Below are 17,368 nucleotides of genomic sequence, written 5' to 3' on the forward strand. Positions count from 1 at the left end.
GGAGCCCTGGTAATTCTTGTCTGGCTGACTTGTAAAATTCACACAGTAAACTGTAGTCATTAAAAGAATTAAATTGAGCCACAGGATTCATGCAAAGTGTGTAAAACCAGACTATTTCTTCATCTAGTTGGGCATTGTCTATTGCCATTTGCTTTTCCCTTAACAGCATATCTATCATATTAAAACCTATTTTGAATCTCTTTCTTATAGTGTTACAATTTCTGGTAAAATCTCACCATTTAAATGATCATTTTTCAGAAAGAAAAGAAAGAAAGAAAGAGAAAGAAAGAAAGAAAGAGAAAGAAAGAAAGAAGAAGAAAGAAAGAAAACCTCAAACAAAACAACCTACACAAAAGCAAAAGCAAAATGGTCAGAAGCAGAAGAGCTAAGCAACTCTTCTATCAGTATATTTCTCCAAATCTTTCTGTCTTCCTTTTTCTTATAAAAAGGAGCCACTTGAAATTGGTTACAGAGTTTGCAGACTACTGTCCATTTTATTTATATCACTATACTACAACTGCCTTCATTTTGTGAATATCATACATGTGGATTTCCTGATAGCCTCCTATTGATATACTTACACATGATACCATAGGAGACAACCTTTTATTGGGTGAGTTTCCAGGCCCAATTAAAAAACCTGGTGATGATCTGTTAAATTCTATATAGCTTAATATCAGATTACATCAGGCATCATTTGCCCAGCTGCTGAGAACATCTTGAGAGCCCTATTAAGAATGGTCCCTCTATTTGAAGTGAGAGAGATATTGATTAGGTGGTAGATATAGACTTCTTGCAATAACCCCATACTCTCCCACAAGAGTCTATGGTCCAGTTTGACAGTGCTGAAAAAAAACCCAAAATCTGATTCTCCTGAGTTTGGAGCAGGATATCTATTTCTATTTTGATTAAACTCTGTATTGAAGCTTAATTAATTTGTATTGCTAGTTGAACATTTTTAGTTCTGCATGGTTAAAAATGCTGTACTTTATTTAGTTATTTAACAAATTTATATAGCCACCCAACTCACACATAGGTGACTAAATAAACTGCTCTTATTTAAGAAGGGTTTTTGGTTTTTTTTAGCTTTTGTTTTGTGGCTTAGGTCAGAGTCCATTTGCTGCAGAGAAATTCCATCTCCCCAAGCGAGGCTATAAAAAGACACTGTGAAAATGCCATGAAATTAGCAATAATTAAGCCAGCCCACTTGATTGTTCTTGTGTCCCTGTTGTTCATCAACCAACCCACTCATCTTCAGCACTTTGGAGTAAAAACTATGCTTAGGTTTGCACTCAGCTCATGTTTTGAACACTATTTTTTTCAGGGAATATGTTTTCCACATATATTTTTCCATCCCATTCTTTACAACTATATCCTAAAAATATTGCACGTTAACAGATATTATTGAAAACAGCTTCCAAAAATATACTTTAAACTGCTAGATGAAACTGGTTGGGATATCAAATATTCTATTTATAACTTATAATTATTAATTTATAGTTTGAAATACAGAAAGGAACAAAAAAAGGAGATGGAGGCAAAACAAACAGAAATAATTTTATTTATAAAATTATAAAAGAATGTATCATAATTATAATGTACATGTTAAGGTTAGAAGTTAGAAGATTAGGATTTTATATGTATTTAATTGTACTATTATTGTTAGCATTGTGTAAAACTTATGTTGACCCAGTCAATACACTGTCCACAAAATATGTATGGCTGTTAAAGGAAAACTAAATAAAACTTTTTTTAAAAAAAGAAACAATATTTTATGTGCACTTACTGCAGAGCATCAAGTCTAAGGGGTGTCAAAGACATCTTTTTATATAAAAAGATATATTCTGTATCTTTTGTATAAAAGATAGAGGCCTTTTTACATATCTTATAAAACATAAGCATGTGCTATAATATAAAAACAGTTAGTAAAAAAGATATTTCATAAAAAGTCACGAGGAGAATGGCATTATGATTTTTCAGAAATCCAGAAAATTTTCTCTAATGGATCAGCATAAATTTTTTTTCTAAAGAGAATTTCAGATGAAAAGGTTGTAGTAACTCTACATCCTGCTTCATTAAAGGAATCTGAACCACAGACTCTGATGTGCACTAGAATGTTAGAAAGGAATATATGGGAAAGGAAGCCATAATATAACTAAAACCAAATAATTAAGGGTTTAAAAAGTTGAAGCAGAATGTAGAATTGGATTTTTTAAGTTGCTATATAATCATAGAGTTATGTTAAGGGGATTATTTAGATCAAGCCCAGCTTTTATTTAAGACTGAAATTCAGGGGTAACCTGTTTCATATTAATTTTATTAAATTTTACAAAATGTACACTTAAAAATAACATAAACTCACACTCAGAAGGAAAGATGAAGAGGAAAAAGAAAGATAAAAATAAAGGTGAAGAAACATATAAAGAAAAAGAAAGGAAAATGAAAATATATGTAAAGAATGACTTCTGACTTCTGGCAAGAACATAAGAAACATGTTCAATTCTTAGATTAACACTATAATATAGTGTCCATTTTCCCCCCAAAAAGAAAAAACTCTTTAAAATTTTTTGACAATCATCTAATCCATGTGACATATTTCAATTCTTTATATTTTATATTATATTGGTATAAGGTAAAGGTAAAGGTAAAGGTTTGCCTTGCACATATGTGCTAGCCATTCCCGAGTCTAGGGATTGGTGCTCATCTCTGTTTCAAGGCCGAAGAGCCAGCGCTGCCCAAAGACGTCTCCATGGTCATGTGGCCGGCATGACTAAATGCGAAAGGCACATAGAACGCTGTTACCTTCTACTTGCATTTTTTAGCATTGTATTGGTATAATATAATCAGTGGTGGGATTCAGCCAGTTCGCACCACTTTGGGAGAACTGGTTGTTAACTTTCTGAGCAGTTTGATGAACTGGTTGTTGGAAGAAATCATTAGGGCAGAGAACCGGTTGTTAAATTATTTGAATCCCACCACTGAGTATAATATAATATAAAATATAGATTTTATATTTTATATCATATTGGTATAAAAATACCAATTGTACATAGATTTCTTCAGTGACTTTTCTATCACAAGGGTCTTTAATTTAGTCATTGTTGGCAATTCAGGGACATGTGAAGAATGTTGTTAGAAAAAGTCACCAGGATGGTATTATCAAAGTTCCACCCATTTTATCATGTGTATTGTGTGTGCAACACACATAACAGGCTAAGCTTTGATTGCATTGTCCCATCCATCCACCATCCTGACTTTTTGGACCATGCCCTGCAGATACCCTCACTGAAACTGAAATTAAAACATCCCTATCTATCTCTCCTTGATTATATTTAGTGCAAAGGACATCTCTGGAAAATCATTTTCACTGTCAATCTGTTCTTTCTGTAAGAAAAAGTTTAACTAAATTTCAATCAGAAGTTTATTTATTTATTTCAATTTCAACTTCATTATTTTTATAAGTAACTCATATCCTCCCACTTCCTATTTTTCTCATAAAAATTGTGTGCTGTGGGTGACTGAGAGAAAGACTGACTATAATCCAAGGTCACCCTCCCAACTTTCATGCCTAAAGCAGAGCTATAATTCTGAGTCTCATGTTTAATTCATTATTCCATGACTTTCTCTCTGGTACAGTACAGAACATTATTTTAGATGTTTTGCTTGTTTTTCTGTTCTTGCTTCCTATTGGTTGCTTCTTAGGGCTGAAAGTGATTGGCCTAAGTCACCTGGTTGGCTTTGTGCTTAAGGTGGTATCCCAGTTTCTAGCCTGATGCCTTAACCTTTACAAGTCCACCCAATTTGGGTCAACTGTGAATGACCATTTAATAATGCAAATTTGAAAAGCATTTCTTCTATTTTTTTTTATTCAAGTCTAAAGATGTGGAACAGCCCAAGGCCTAGAATTAAATCCTGTGACACAATCAAACTGATGACAAACCCTCTTTGAATTTGATTTTTGAACCAGCTATGTATTATTTGTTATGCCATCAAATCCATGTTTAACTAGCTTGATGGGAGATATCTGCTAAGAATCTCATGGCTTAGGCCCGGGGTACTTGCAGGACCATCTCCAGCTGCTCTTCCACCGTCCTGTGCACTCTCACAGAATTGGCCTCCTCAGGGTGCCGTCGGCCAAACAATGTCGGCTGACGGCCCCCAGGAGGAGAGCGTTCTCTGTGGGAGCCCCGACCCTCTGGAATGGATTGCCCACCGAGCTCAGGACAGCCCCTGACCTTCTTTCCTTCCGTCGCGAGCTGAAGATGTGGCTCTTTCGTCAACTCAACTGATCCGTTTGGGGGTACATTGTCATAATTTTAAACAGTTTTTAATAGGGTTGCTGGTTTTAATTTTATTTCATTGTGATTTGTATTGGAATTTGTCATTTTGTAAGCCGCCTTGAGTCCCCAGGGAGAAAGGTGGCATATAAATCGCAATAATAAATAAATAAACAAATAAATAAATAAATAAATCTCCCTGAATAAATATGTATTCTTGATATACTACTAGACTGCAACCCATCATAATAGAATAACCGAATTGGAAGGGACCTTGCAGGTCTTCTAGTCCAGTGGTCACCAACCATGGTGGTCCATGAGAAAATTTTGGTGGTCCACAGCACACCCAGGTGGAGGAGCTGCTCCGGGATGAGCAATGGCCAGTCCTGTGACTAGAGCTCTGAAATATGGGACTGGCCAGGCATGGTGGGGCTGTAAATCTCCGCCGTAGAGGGAAGTTTGTGCAACTTGCAATTTTGCAGCACAGCCCTCACCGGCCAGAATGAGGTATAGTGCAAGGTGGGGCTGGCGGTGCAGGCAGGAACCCTGGGCCATTTCTTCCCCCTGCTGTAGCTTCCTGTTGGCTGAACTCACCAGTGGCTATCCCCGCCCCTCACCCTCCCTTCCCAGTCACTCCTCGCCAGGCCTGAGAAGGGAAGGGCATAAGATGGAGATTTGCTCCATATTCCAGAGTGAGAGCAAAGCTTCGTCTCTTGCTGGATTTTGTGACCATTTCTTCTGGTCTCTTTTGGTGCTCCATGCACCTCAGTCTCTTGGGGAGATGCTTGACTTCCTCTCAGCCCCAAGACACTGGCTGGCCCATGAGATGAGAGAGAAGGAAAGAGAAAGAGAAAGAGAAAGAAAGAGACAGAATGAAAGAGAGAGAATCAGAGCGAGAATAAGAGAGACAAAGAATGAGAGACAGAAAGAGACAGAATGAAAGAGAGAATGAGAGTGAGAGAAAGAGACAGAATGAGAGAGAGAGAGAGAATGAAAGAGATTGAAAGAGAGAGAGAGAAAAAGAGAAAGAAAGAGAAGAGACAGAATGAAAGAGAGAGAAAGAGACAGAATGAGAAAGAGAGAATGAAAAGAGAATGAGAGAGAGAGAAAGAGACAGAATGAAAGAGAATGAGAGATAGAAAGAGACAGAGAGAATCAGAGAATGAGAGACAGAATGAGAGAGAGAGAGAAAAAGAGAAAAAGAGACGGGGAATCAGAGAGAGAAAGAGAGAGAATGAGTGGGAGAGAGAGAAAGAGACGGGGGAGAGAGAGAGAGAGAGAATGAGAGAAAGAGGAGGGAGAGTGCTTGAAGGACCCATCCCGTCACTGGGAGTCCAGGGCTCTCCAACCTTGGCAACTTTAAGCCTGGCGGACTTCAGCTCCCGGGCTTCCGGACTTCAGCAAAGCTGGCTGGGGAATTCTGGGAATTGAAGTCCACCAGGCTTAAAGATGCCAAAGTTGGAGACCCCTGTTCTAGTCCAAACCCCTTGCTCAAGCAGGAAATCCTATACCATTTCAACAAATGACTGTCCAGATTCTTCTTTAAAATCTCCAGTGTTGCAGATTTGAGAATCCCACAATGTTTCTAGAGGCAAGTCTGATTAATTGTTCTAACTGTCAGGAAGTTTCTCCTTAGTTCTAGGTGGTTCTCTCCTTGATTAGTTTCCTCCATTCTTGTCCTGCATTCAGATGCTTTGGAGAACAGCTTGACCCCCTCTTCTTTTTGGCAGCCCCTTAGAGTTTGGAACATTGCTACCATATCATCCCTAGTCCTTCTTTTCACTAAACTAGACATATTCAATTCCTGTAACCATTCTAATCTTCAATCCCCTAATCATCTTTATTGCTCTTCTCTGCAATCTTTCTCAAGTCTCGGCATCTTTTTTATATCGTGGCAACCAAAATTGGATACAATATTCCAAGTGTGAACTTACCAAAAGTCCACACTTGGAATAAAGTGGTATTAATACTTCACATGATCTTGATTCTATTAACACAGTCTAGAACTGTGTTGGCTTTTTTGGCAGCTGCAGCACACTGCTGGTTCATATTTAAGTGACTGTCCACTAGGACTTCAAGGTCCTTCCTGCAATTGCTACTATTGAGCCAGATGCCAGCTATTCTATTTTTGTGCATTTGGATTTTCTTGCATAAATGTAAAACCTTACTTTTCTCCACATTGAATTTCATTTTGTTAGATAGGGTCCATTGTTCAAGTCGGTCAAGTTCATTGGTGGATTTCTACCGGTTCACCCCAGTTCCTGTGAACCGGTAGTGGTGGCAGCGGGAGGCTCCGCCCCCCGTCCGGATGTCATCACAGACAATCTGCACATGTGTAGAAGGTTCTGCGCATGCGCAGAAGCGCTGCGCACAGGCACAGTTGTGAACTGGTAGCAAAGGTAGGTGGGACCCACCACTGGTCAAGTTCCTTTTGGATCTTGAATCTATCTCCTGGAGTATTGGCTAGTCTTGCCAGCTTGATGTCATCTACAAATTTGATGAGTTTCCCTTCTATCCTGTCATCTAAATCATTGGTGAAGATGTTGAAGACTACTGGGCCTAAAACAGAGCCTTGGGGTATCCCACTGCATGCTGGTACTTCCCTCCGTGTAGATAATGTCAACATTTAATTATGTAAACAGATGGACAGAATGACTATGGGCAAGCAAAAATGCAATGAGAGTGATTTCTGACTTTCTGCCTGTTACTGATTGACTTTGCTTGTGGGACACCATAGGTAGTATCAGAAGTCACAAAACATGGGATTAGGGGATTCTTGCAGCCACCACAACTTTGTGAATAAAAGTAGTCTGAAGATCCTTGAAATTTTAATTCCACAATAGTCATGGGTTCAAGATCTTTTTACACTTATTTTAAGATAGTGGATTTGAAGTACCTTGATCCAAAAATTGTTCTGTTCTAATATACTGTTTGGACTAATAGAAGGGTATAAACAGATGCACAATAGGAGTTTTAGTAGTATCTGCAATCCACTTTCCCATTCAGTCCTTTTCCCCCTCAAATAAAACTGACTGTCCTTTTGTCATGGAAATTTGAATAAATTAGAAAAGTAGAACTTTCAAAGAAGTAACTTCCAACCAACTTCATCCCTATCTCCATCAGAGATGGAATGTATTTTACCTTGAATGTAAAGCACACTTTATTATAAAAAGAAGGGAAGGCCTTCCAAGTCCCACTAGTTTCCAATGTCCAACAAATAGTCCCTGTACTTGCTAAATCGAGGGAATTAAAGTTGAAAAATAAAAAATTAAAAAGAAATAACTTCACAGCTGGGTTTGTAGTCTAAACTGTAGCTCTGTTCACCTCCCATGTAGGATTTGGGTTTCTATTACCATCAACCTTAAGGAATGGGTGAATAGTAAAGGACTGCTAAGACCTGCATTGCAAAACATAACTTGAAGTCCACATATCTTATAGTTACCAGTGTTTGAAAACACTAATCTACTAACTGATCTGACCCTTTTTAGTTTTTCTACCTATTTTTTCAATATCAGCCAACGTCATCCAAGGGTTACGGAGCATCTTCAAAGGCGTTAATAGTTATGAAGGCAAAGAATTTTACAACTTGTTTTATTATCCACCTGTCTGGGATTAAGGTAGGAGGACAGTGACAGGGAACAGAGGCATTGGAGCAGCAGTCTGTAAAAGGATTTTTAAAAAATTCACACAAAGTCCCATCCCCTTTTTATATACACATCACAGCCTAAAACTCCGAGGACATCTCTACATCCTTTAGACCAGTGGTGAGATTCAAATAATTTAACAACCGGTTCTCTGCCTTAATGATTTCTTCCAACAACCAGTTCACCAAACTGCTCAGAAAGTTATCAACTGGTTCTCCCGAAGTGGTGCAAACTGGCTGAATCCCACCACTGCCTTAGGCATGGAAGCTAAACAGGTGATTTTGGGCCAGTCCCTGTTGCTCAGCCTTACAGGGTTGTTGTGCAAAATAGGTGACAGGAGTATGAAATATCTTGAGTTATATGTGCAAACTCTAAAAATTTCCATAAGCGTTGTTTTCTATGGATTGGAAAAAAACCGTCGGTAATCAAAATCAAAACCAAAACTATTTTGTGTAGAGTAATGGCCAAGAACTATGCCTTATGCTCTGTAGTTCCGCGGAAGAGTAGAGCCGCCAAAGGAATTCTGACTACTCAGATCTCATTTCGCTAGCCAAGAGAAGTCGAATGGCGTGCCAAATAATTGACGCGATTACTGGAAGAAAGCAAGGCGAAACCCCGCCTCTTTGAGAACAGCCAATAGCAACCGCAGCCTTAGCAGAATCTGGGCGGTGCTGCCGGAACCTTCCTTTTGTTACTGCATTGAGAATCCATAGAAAGAGAAGGGAAGACCGGAGCAAGTATTCAGAACTTTGAAATGAGCCCGAAGCGATCTGAGCATGTCTGGGGCTGTTTCCTGCTTCTTAATTAAAAAAATAAGGTACATCTCCTGAAACCTTTCTTGAATTTTTCTTCTTTCCCTTGGTTTGTCTGCGAAATGGTTTTAAGGTAGAGAAATGCTATTTTGGTCTTAATTAGCCATGCTTGAATCGTCATTATAATACAGTTTCCTTGGTGGGGTATGGAAGCGAAGGAAGGGGTTGTTTTTTTCCAGCTTGGTTACGATCCTTTTAAGTTCTTCTCCGTTGCAAATATTCCTCCACTAAAACGCGATCATTTTTTAAACATTGCCTCTTGCTGGAGACTTGCTGTTTAGTGGTGCTGGCATTCCTTTCTTGTAATAAATATTTTGGATACCTTTCGGGAAGGACCCAGGGCGAGCGTGGGGTATTTTGAAAAATTGTTTTTCTTAAAACCTGACCGTTGTTTTACATTAAAAGGATGAGTTTGCATGTGTTTGTGGTGTAAAGTCCAAGAAATTATGGAAAGGAATTCATAATTAGATCATATGATTAGGAAGAGATGGAGGGATTAGTTCATTGAACTAAAATTTTGAGTTTGCACAAAGCGCAACCTTTTCTATATTTAAAATATCTGGGTCTCTTTGGGCTTAAATTTAAACCCACCTACGTTTCAGGCTAAGCATCTTTTCTTCTTAACTTTGGAAAAGGCAGCACGTTTAGGGTAAACCATTCTTGCTTACAGAAGTCTTACCCAGCCGGCAGGTTGACAGGTTCTTTGATTTGTTCTCCGTGGGTATCTGCCCGCCCGCATCATATCGCCCCTTGCCACCTGCCCTAGAAACGCTGCTTACTGACATCATGGAAACACCCCGCCGCCCAGGAAAGCGCATGCAAACGCTATTCGCTCAAACGATTTCATTTGGTCAAAGCAACTGTCAGTCAATGGAAACAATTCTCTGCCCCTTCTGAAGACCCCCTTGGAACCGAAATGGGACGAGCTCAAGAGGCTCCACCCTATTTCCACAGGTAGCGCTGCCTAAAGTGAATATATTTCCGTTTGTCGCTCCCGTCCGCCCTGTTCTTTGCTTTTTAGCTTTGGCAGCTTACTCAGAGGAGGTGAAAAGCCTCTCGGGTGTTACTCTCTCCGCGCTAAAGATACAGCAGCTTTGAGAAAGCTTATACTTGTCTAACCTATGTTTCAAGTTGCTGCCAGATCTCAGGTAAGAATAAATTTCAGGAAAGCTTGTTAATTCGGGTAGATTTTGTTTTTAAATGCTATAGGGGGCAGGAAAAAAACTTTTAGCACACTGAATTTTGTACAACTTTAACATGTTTCTTTCCTGTTCATTTGCTTTTTTTTGCTTCCTTCTATTCATTTTGTTTCACAAAAGTAGTTTTATAAATAGTTTTGCTCATGCACAGATAATTCTACAAATATAGATATAAACAAGACCAGAAACTAAAGTGAAACTAAAGTGAATTTTTTTAAATTGATAACAGTACCTCTAAATCATAGATTACACCCATGATTTAATCAGGTTTTGAAGGCTTTTAGCTTTTTCCTTCTGAGAGGAAGATTGTTAGTCTAAATGGTGAGGTTAGAGCCAATAAACTGATCTAACATGGTTTATTACATGTTTAGGGAAGTCATATTGCAGATTATGACACTTCTGGGCAGGGGCTAATAGAAGCTGTAATATCTCTGGAAAATATTAAGCTGCTGTAGGGAAAACTGCCTAAGTAAATTAATAGAGTAGTTAAGAATTTCTGCTAAAAATCACCCCATTCACCCTAATAGCCATGAAAACACTGATTGTCAACCAGAATAGCAGCTAATAAGACAGCTGTTTCAGGACTGATCTAGTCATACAGAGATCCATCCTTCAAGCATTAATTTTAAAAGTCTTTATATGTGGTTCGTTTTTAAACTACCGTAAATACATTACTTTTTCCAGAAAAAAATATGCTTATTTTTTGGAAACAAAGCCCATCTAATATCTCAAATACAATGATGTATTCCCAAAATACATCAATGATAGGCATTTATGTTTATCTCAGTGGTTCCTTATTTCTTGGCTGCAAAAAGGCTAGACGGAATAGTATATGGCGCATGAATGCCCCACACTGACAAACCTGCTTGTGAACTGTATATGTATCATCATCATCAAGAATCTATGAAATGGCTAACATGCATCAAAAGCTATCTATGTTTTTACCTGTCAAAGAGTACTATGAAGTCAATATTTATGTATAGTTTCTTGTTTTACAACTGATCTATCAAAAGGTAGAAACTAATTTATTTTTAGGTTCCCCATTTTCTTAGGCCAGTTTACGTCAAACTATTATGTTACAACAAAAACATAACTAAAATGGAAAAGAGAACTTTTTCTTTAAAAAGACTTTTTTACAATTAGGAAGATTGTAGGAAATAGTTGATATCAGAAAACCTGAAATTTGTTGGAATTTCAGGAGGTTTAAGTCACAGCACTTCTGAAAAGAGAGTTTTAAAGCATCCATCCAACCAACTGATCTATGTATCTGTAACTTAATAGAGGTCATTTTTATTGAAATTTTCTCTAATGCAAATAGTGGGCTGGGGTAAGGAGAATTACAAGAAGGGGAAAATTTTTCATGTTGGCCCTTAAACCGAGAAATTTGTATGCCTTTTACATTACTCCACAAATTCAGAATAAGATACTTTCAAGCACAGTTTAAATTGCCATTCTGATTTAGTCTAAACTTTTCTTCAGTTTATTGTAGTTCTGTATAACAAACACGGATGAATTTATTTAGTAAGTGTGAGGCTAATCATTAATCCATCGCAATATCTCTATCACCAAAATTTTAGTGCAGTGTTTTGAGGATCAAAATTGTCCAAATAAGAAGAAACAATGTGTTTTCTTAGGCTTAATACACCCCCTTTCTTTCAGAACTCTTTAAATGTTGGGTTCCTCAGAGCATCATCGTGCTCTTGAGAGAACTCACAGGCTAGGTTAAAAAAATTTTTTTTTTGATTTAAAGTAAGATGTAAATATATGGATATGTTGTTTCCCTGGTTTGCTTATAATATTAGCTTTTACCTAGAATTGAAACTTGCAAATTTCAATAAATATGACCAATGTTTTTGCATTTGCATTTTTTCAACAGATTTAGATTTTGAACATTATCTGTACAACTCATAGTAAGATTGTTAAGAAGAGTTTCTGACATTACCTTGTTTCATCTGCTGCTTCATATAGATTTTCAATCATTTTGAATGCTTCCAGAAGATTGTAACATAAATATTTCTCTCTATTGAAATGCAGCTGATATTAGATTAATTGCTTTATTAATCCTGTGTTTCTAAGAATTAATCTTATATTGCCGGATATGTTGGCAGGGGGGATGCTTGTGGAAAGGTGACTTTCCTTAGAAGAATTCAGCAGGGAACAACTTCTGATTTTGGCCTCTGACTGTGTACCATGGAAATAACAATGGGCAGCCAGCTGGCTATTGACTAACTTCAGAGGCTTTGAGAATAATTGTATTTTTCCTGCTTGCAGAAAGTGCTGGTGGATTAGATACTTTGGGGATTTGATGCATTATTTCCTTCTCCTTGTGGGATACTATATTATGAAGAAGGATTAAGAGGTAATTAAATTCAGTTATTTGGATATTGTTCACAAAGCAGTATAGAATAATTTCCTAGTCACTCTGAAATTCTGGCATCCCTGCTTGAAATGTTTCAAGCTGAATGATATTGGGTGCCTGCTTTGCACAACATAGTTCAGAAATTGCAGTAGTGTTAAATACAACTATGACAGTCACCGCAATGGAAATGGGAAAAAAAAGGAACAAGAAATGCTAAAACTTTTGTTTTGAATGTTAAAGAGCCCAGCATTTTCAGGTAGAAAATCAAATGTGCCAAAACTTTGAAAAGTTTCTGCTAATTCTTATAGAGAAGTAGAACAATGCACTCAGTGTGCAGCAGGTTCCAGTTTTCATATACGCTTAGATCAAATGATAAATACCAGCCAACAAGGTTTACTTGTTTCTGGATTATTAGCATATGTTTCAGATTATTGCAATATTGTGTTATGTGCTTTTCTTGAGTATGACAATTGTAGGAGGAAATACTTACCTTTTAGCTTCCATTGATAGCTACAGATTCCCAAAACAGTGATTCTAATTGCTTTGTTTCAGAAGAGCTTATAAATTGGGGGTTTACTGCCAAAAGGGATGAATAAATGAAGTATAAAACCTGTGGTGAACTTGAGTTTATTTCTAGTTGTGCTTCCAGTAATTTAATTACCATATTATCCAACTTAATTTCTCCCTGTTATGATTGCTCAAGAACTCCAAGGCCTCATTTATTTTGATCAAAATTCTAGGTAACAACCCCCTCCCCCCAATATATTTACATCTTAAGTTATGGGAGAAGGTAATCTAAACATTGTGCGGTTCATGTGTCCTGCATTTTTAGACATATTATTTTGTGGCTGTTGCCCATCGCAGCTGTCCTCTTTTAAAAAGGTTTGTGGGTGTCCTGTAATTTTCTCTAAAACCCATTCTTCCTCAACCTGCTGCCTTTCAGATATGTTTAGATTGTAGATTGTAACAAGCTAATGAATGCTCTCTTCTAACAGTCTTTATAGTCCTCAGAAATAGACTACAGTGATTTGCAAACCTAGCCTAAGACATGAATGAACTATAGAAACTAACACAGTAGTCACATCTGGCACACCAAGATTCTTGTATTGAAAAGTAGGGAATTTGTTTTACTATCAAAACAAATCAAAAATATTTCCCCTCCTTCCTGTCATAAAAGTATAACAGAATTTCCTTCCATTTCTTGACTATCAAAACCAGCTGCCTGAAGAATGCAGTGTGTACTCTTCCTATTGGTATGGCTGGTATTGTAGGAAACATGCACAACAGGATTATATTGTTTGAGCTGAACTATGTCTAGTTTGTACTTGTTACACTTTGTGTCTGAACTTTAGTGATTATATTTTGCTTTCACAATGCCAGATTATGTTTCATAGGTTTGTATAGCATTATTGCCTATGTTGTAAGGGAGAAATTGCTCAATGAAACATTGCTCTGAGAATAAAATAATCTAAGGAAGGGCAAGAAAAACAGTTGCAACTGTGGTAAATCCACGTGTTAACTGCTTGCACAGGAAATATAGATGTCTGAAATGAAACTGTTTTTTTTTAAAAAAACGCCTTACATATTCTGTTTAAGAGACCGACAAAACATTTGCAAATTATAGTACTATTTGTAAGACAGGATTTGTCTGTTAAAAAAAAAAGTATAAATAAAGCTATGAGCCTTTTCCCTCTTTTTAATTATGCAAATTTTAATCGGTTTTTAAATGATTGGGGTGTTTTAATCTGTCTGGGCCAAATTGTTTAATTCGATTTTACTTTATTTTTAAATTTTGTATCTATGTATTTTTACTGTTTGGCTGTTCACCGCCCTGAGTCCTTCGGGAGTAGGGTGGTATATAAATCAAATAAAGTAAGTAAAGTAAGTAAGTAAGCCTGCATGTCAAAACGTAAAATTTATGCATCAGTAATTCAGTAATATGTACTTCCTAAATTTGTTTGCCTGACTTAGATGAAATTGTTACAGTATTCCAATCATGTAATTTTTTTCAATAACTTAGCATCCCAATCTGTGGAGGGAGAGAGGATCATACATATTGATAGCTTTTTCTGTCAACTTAAAAGCAAATTTCATAACACGTAACACAGTCTTCCTTGATCCTACGCCCCGCAGAAATGTGCTTGCTGGGATTATGTTGCAGTGCAATAGCTCTACAAAGCTGTGACGTGGGACTTTATGAACAGCCACCATTCTGAATGACAGTTTGCTATATACTCATCCTGCCTTCAAATTCCAGTTGTATGGGGAATTGAGGCAATGTTACTTCTAGCATTTGTAATCCATCCTTCCTCATGGAGGTCAGTCATCATAACAGTATCCATAACAAATCTTGGTGACACCAAAATGACAACGTGTGCATTGTGACATCATTGAAACCAGCTTAGTACTTGCATTACAACAACTGATACAAATATATAAGTTGCATCATTTTCAGTTTGTCAATATATATCAATATATTTGTTTTCACACTATCTACTTTTATAAGTTTGAGACAATGTTCAGATGGAGTAAAATAAACATACTTCCAAAATTCTCCTAAAGTCAAAGAGCTTATATGTGTCTTTGAAGTCCAGATGTTCCAGAGAATAGGGCTGGTCTTAATAAAGTGCCAACAAGCCCCAATTTCTCACTCCTCCGTGTTGGGGCCCTCAACATAATGAACACTCTGAATTGGATGTGCAAACAGCTGGTGGGTCATGCAGCAACATGCCATCCTTGGCCCACTGTGAGTGTTATGCCATAAAAGTAATTCTATTGAATTTAATCAACAGATTTGTGAGTTGAATTCAATAAAAGGAAGAATAGACATGGAATACAATGAATGTATGCCCGGGTATGATATGCTTGCTTATAACATACCATTTATGGTAATTTGTTGCTATTTATGAATTATTCACTAAACCACTAAAAGTGAGTAGTGAATCTACTTATTTTTTATATATAACAAATAATGAACTTTATGAATTTACTTTAAAATAACATCTCATAATCCAAATCAAAACAACAGCCAGACCAATATAATGTTCATCATTACATCATTTTATCATGTTAGAAAAACACATAAGAGAAAGATTTATAGATCTTTTTGTGTAGTTGGAAAAAATTGGCTAGAATTGTTTTATCTTCCAGCTTTATTTTTTCAATGCTTAATTTGCAAATGACTAGTTTTTCAGGTGCCCTTCAGCTGCAGTCTTCGGCTGTGCCAGAGACACTTTCCCATGAGGCACTCCCATATGTTTACCTGTATGGGAATGCACTACAAGTCAGTGACTCCCATGTGACTGAAGGGGACCTCTTTATAATGAAGAGAACCTCTTTATAATGTACAGATTTTACATTTAAATTGTTATTTTGCTCTCCATTAAGATACTTGTGTGTTTAGTTCTTTGATATTTCTGTTTAGTTTTCCAAGCAAATTCCTGGTTTGGAAAAACTTTTAATCATGGCAGTGGCAGTGATTTAGTTGATGTAGGCAAGTAACACTCAGTATATAATTTATGGTGTCCTACTTCACTTCTGGTGAAATAGCTATTAACAGCCAGTATATAATTTATGATGTTCTTCTTAATTTCTGGCTGTATCTTTTTAAAAGCAACTATAAACCAACAAATGAATGGGGAGCTCAATTAGACCAGAAATGTTACATGCAGTAAATACACTTTATCTTGAAATGACACATACCTAAAAAGTCATTTGTACTACTTGACCCAAGTGCAGTTCCTGTGATTTTAATTAGGCTGATCTGGAGTAAATGGATTGTGGATTACAGCCCAGATTTGCAGGACTACTACTGTATGAGTTGAAGTTAAACCAACCCTCTTTCATAAGCAGGTGGAACAAAGCAGTGAGTTTCTGGTCTACTTGACATTGAAAAATAGTATATGTTCTTTTATAGGAAACATAAAACTTCAGCATGTACTATTAATTTGAGGCCACTTTGTTAATAGTGGATGAATCTCTTGATCATATGGAATGGTGTAAGGATACAAATAACTAAATGTGCAGTTTTGGAACAAAATACTGAAAATAAAAATAGGGCTGCAGGCTTATTACCATGATCTGAAGCATGCCTAATAAACTGCATGATCCTGATTTCCTTGAGTTCATTACTCGAAACTATGACACCCAAAGGGGCTGTGGTGTTTTAGTTCAGGGAATACTAGAAAATCTATTGCTGGAACTTTCACCTTTATTTCTCCATTTTTCGTCACTTCTTTTTGAGAGTTGCTGCTTTGCTAAGGAAGTGAAAGAGCTTGTCCACCATGTGCTTTTAGCTGTGTTGGTTCTTCCTTGCAGTCTATAAGATATCTTATTTTAATAAACAGTTTCTAAGAAAAAAGTGGCATTTTGCTGTTATTATTAACATGCCTCTCTAGTTTCTGATATTACAATCCTACTTGTAGTTTGATGCAAATCATTGTTAATAAAATAATACACTTTCTGACTTTCCCCTTTCCTTCTTTTATTTTCATGAAAATTAATGATGGTGTTGCCTGAGTACATTTACTCAGATTACATACCAGAACCAGATATCTTTTATCCAGCAATTCTCTTGGTAGTAGCAATTCCTCCTGTTCCTAAAGACCATTCTCTCTTCCCTCTCTATATATAGATGTTAAGATTCTGGATAGGACTTTTATTGCTGGAACATTATATGAAATGCATAGCCAATTTTTAAAACTTCTGCTGTATTGTAAATCCCTCATATCATGAAATACAGTAGTGCTAATTTCAACCATTTTTAGTGTCAGGTTTAAAATAAATTTTCAGAATTTTAAATATTGATATTGGGGCAACTCTTTATTCAAATCTTGTTTTGGGTATAATCTATATCTTAACTTTATAAAAGATAATGTCAACTCACAAAGCATCCCTGGCCTGCAACATCTCCATTCTCCATAACTTGCCACGTAATTATGACTTAATTATAATTTAATAAGGAAAATCAACTTTCAAGCATAGTTTATAAAGATGAATTATCTTTGCTAACTATAAAATTATAATTAAATACAATTCATAATTCAGATTACAGATAGGTTCAATAATTCTAAAAGTT

The 17,368-nt window shown here is 36.7% G+C and overlaps 1 protein-coding gene across 17 annotated transcripts in view; it reads left to right on the top strand.

Moving 5' to 3' along the window:
- The first annotated feature begins 8,454 nt into the window (after nt 1-8,454).
- Nucleotides 8,455-17,368, top strand: part of OSBPL3 (oxysterol binding protein like 3) — a 112,994-nt gene continuing 104,080 nt past the window's right edge. For 4 of the 17 annotated variants that reach the window (XM_087892661.1, XM_087892660.1, XM_087892662.1 and 1 more), the window contains exon 1: nt 8,615-8,738. The gene's annotated coding sequence lies outside the window, so the exon portion shown is untranslated. Of the gene's footprint in view, nt 8,739-9,754; nt 9,882-12,203; nt 12,292-17,368 lie in introns of those variants that run through there. The other 13 variants (XM_087892657.1, XM_034402133.3, XM_034402139.3 and 10 more) reach the window with 8 other exon arrangements.

This window comes from Pantherophis guttatus, chromosome 4 (assembly GCF_059756535.1).
Source record: "Pantherophis guttatus breed Tessera chromosome 4, ASM5975653v1, whole genome shotgun sequence".
Taxonomy (NCBI): Eukaryota; Metazoa; Chordata; class Lepidosauria; order Squamata; family Colubridae; genus Pantherophis; species Pantherophis guttatus.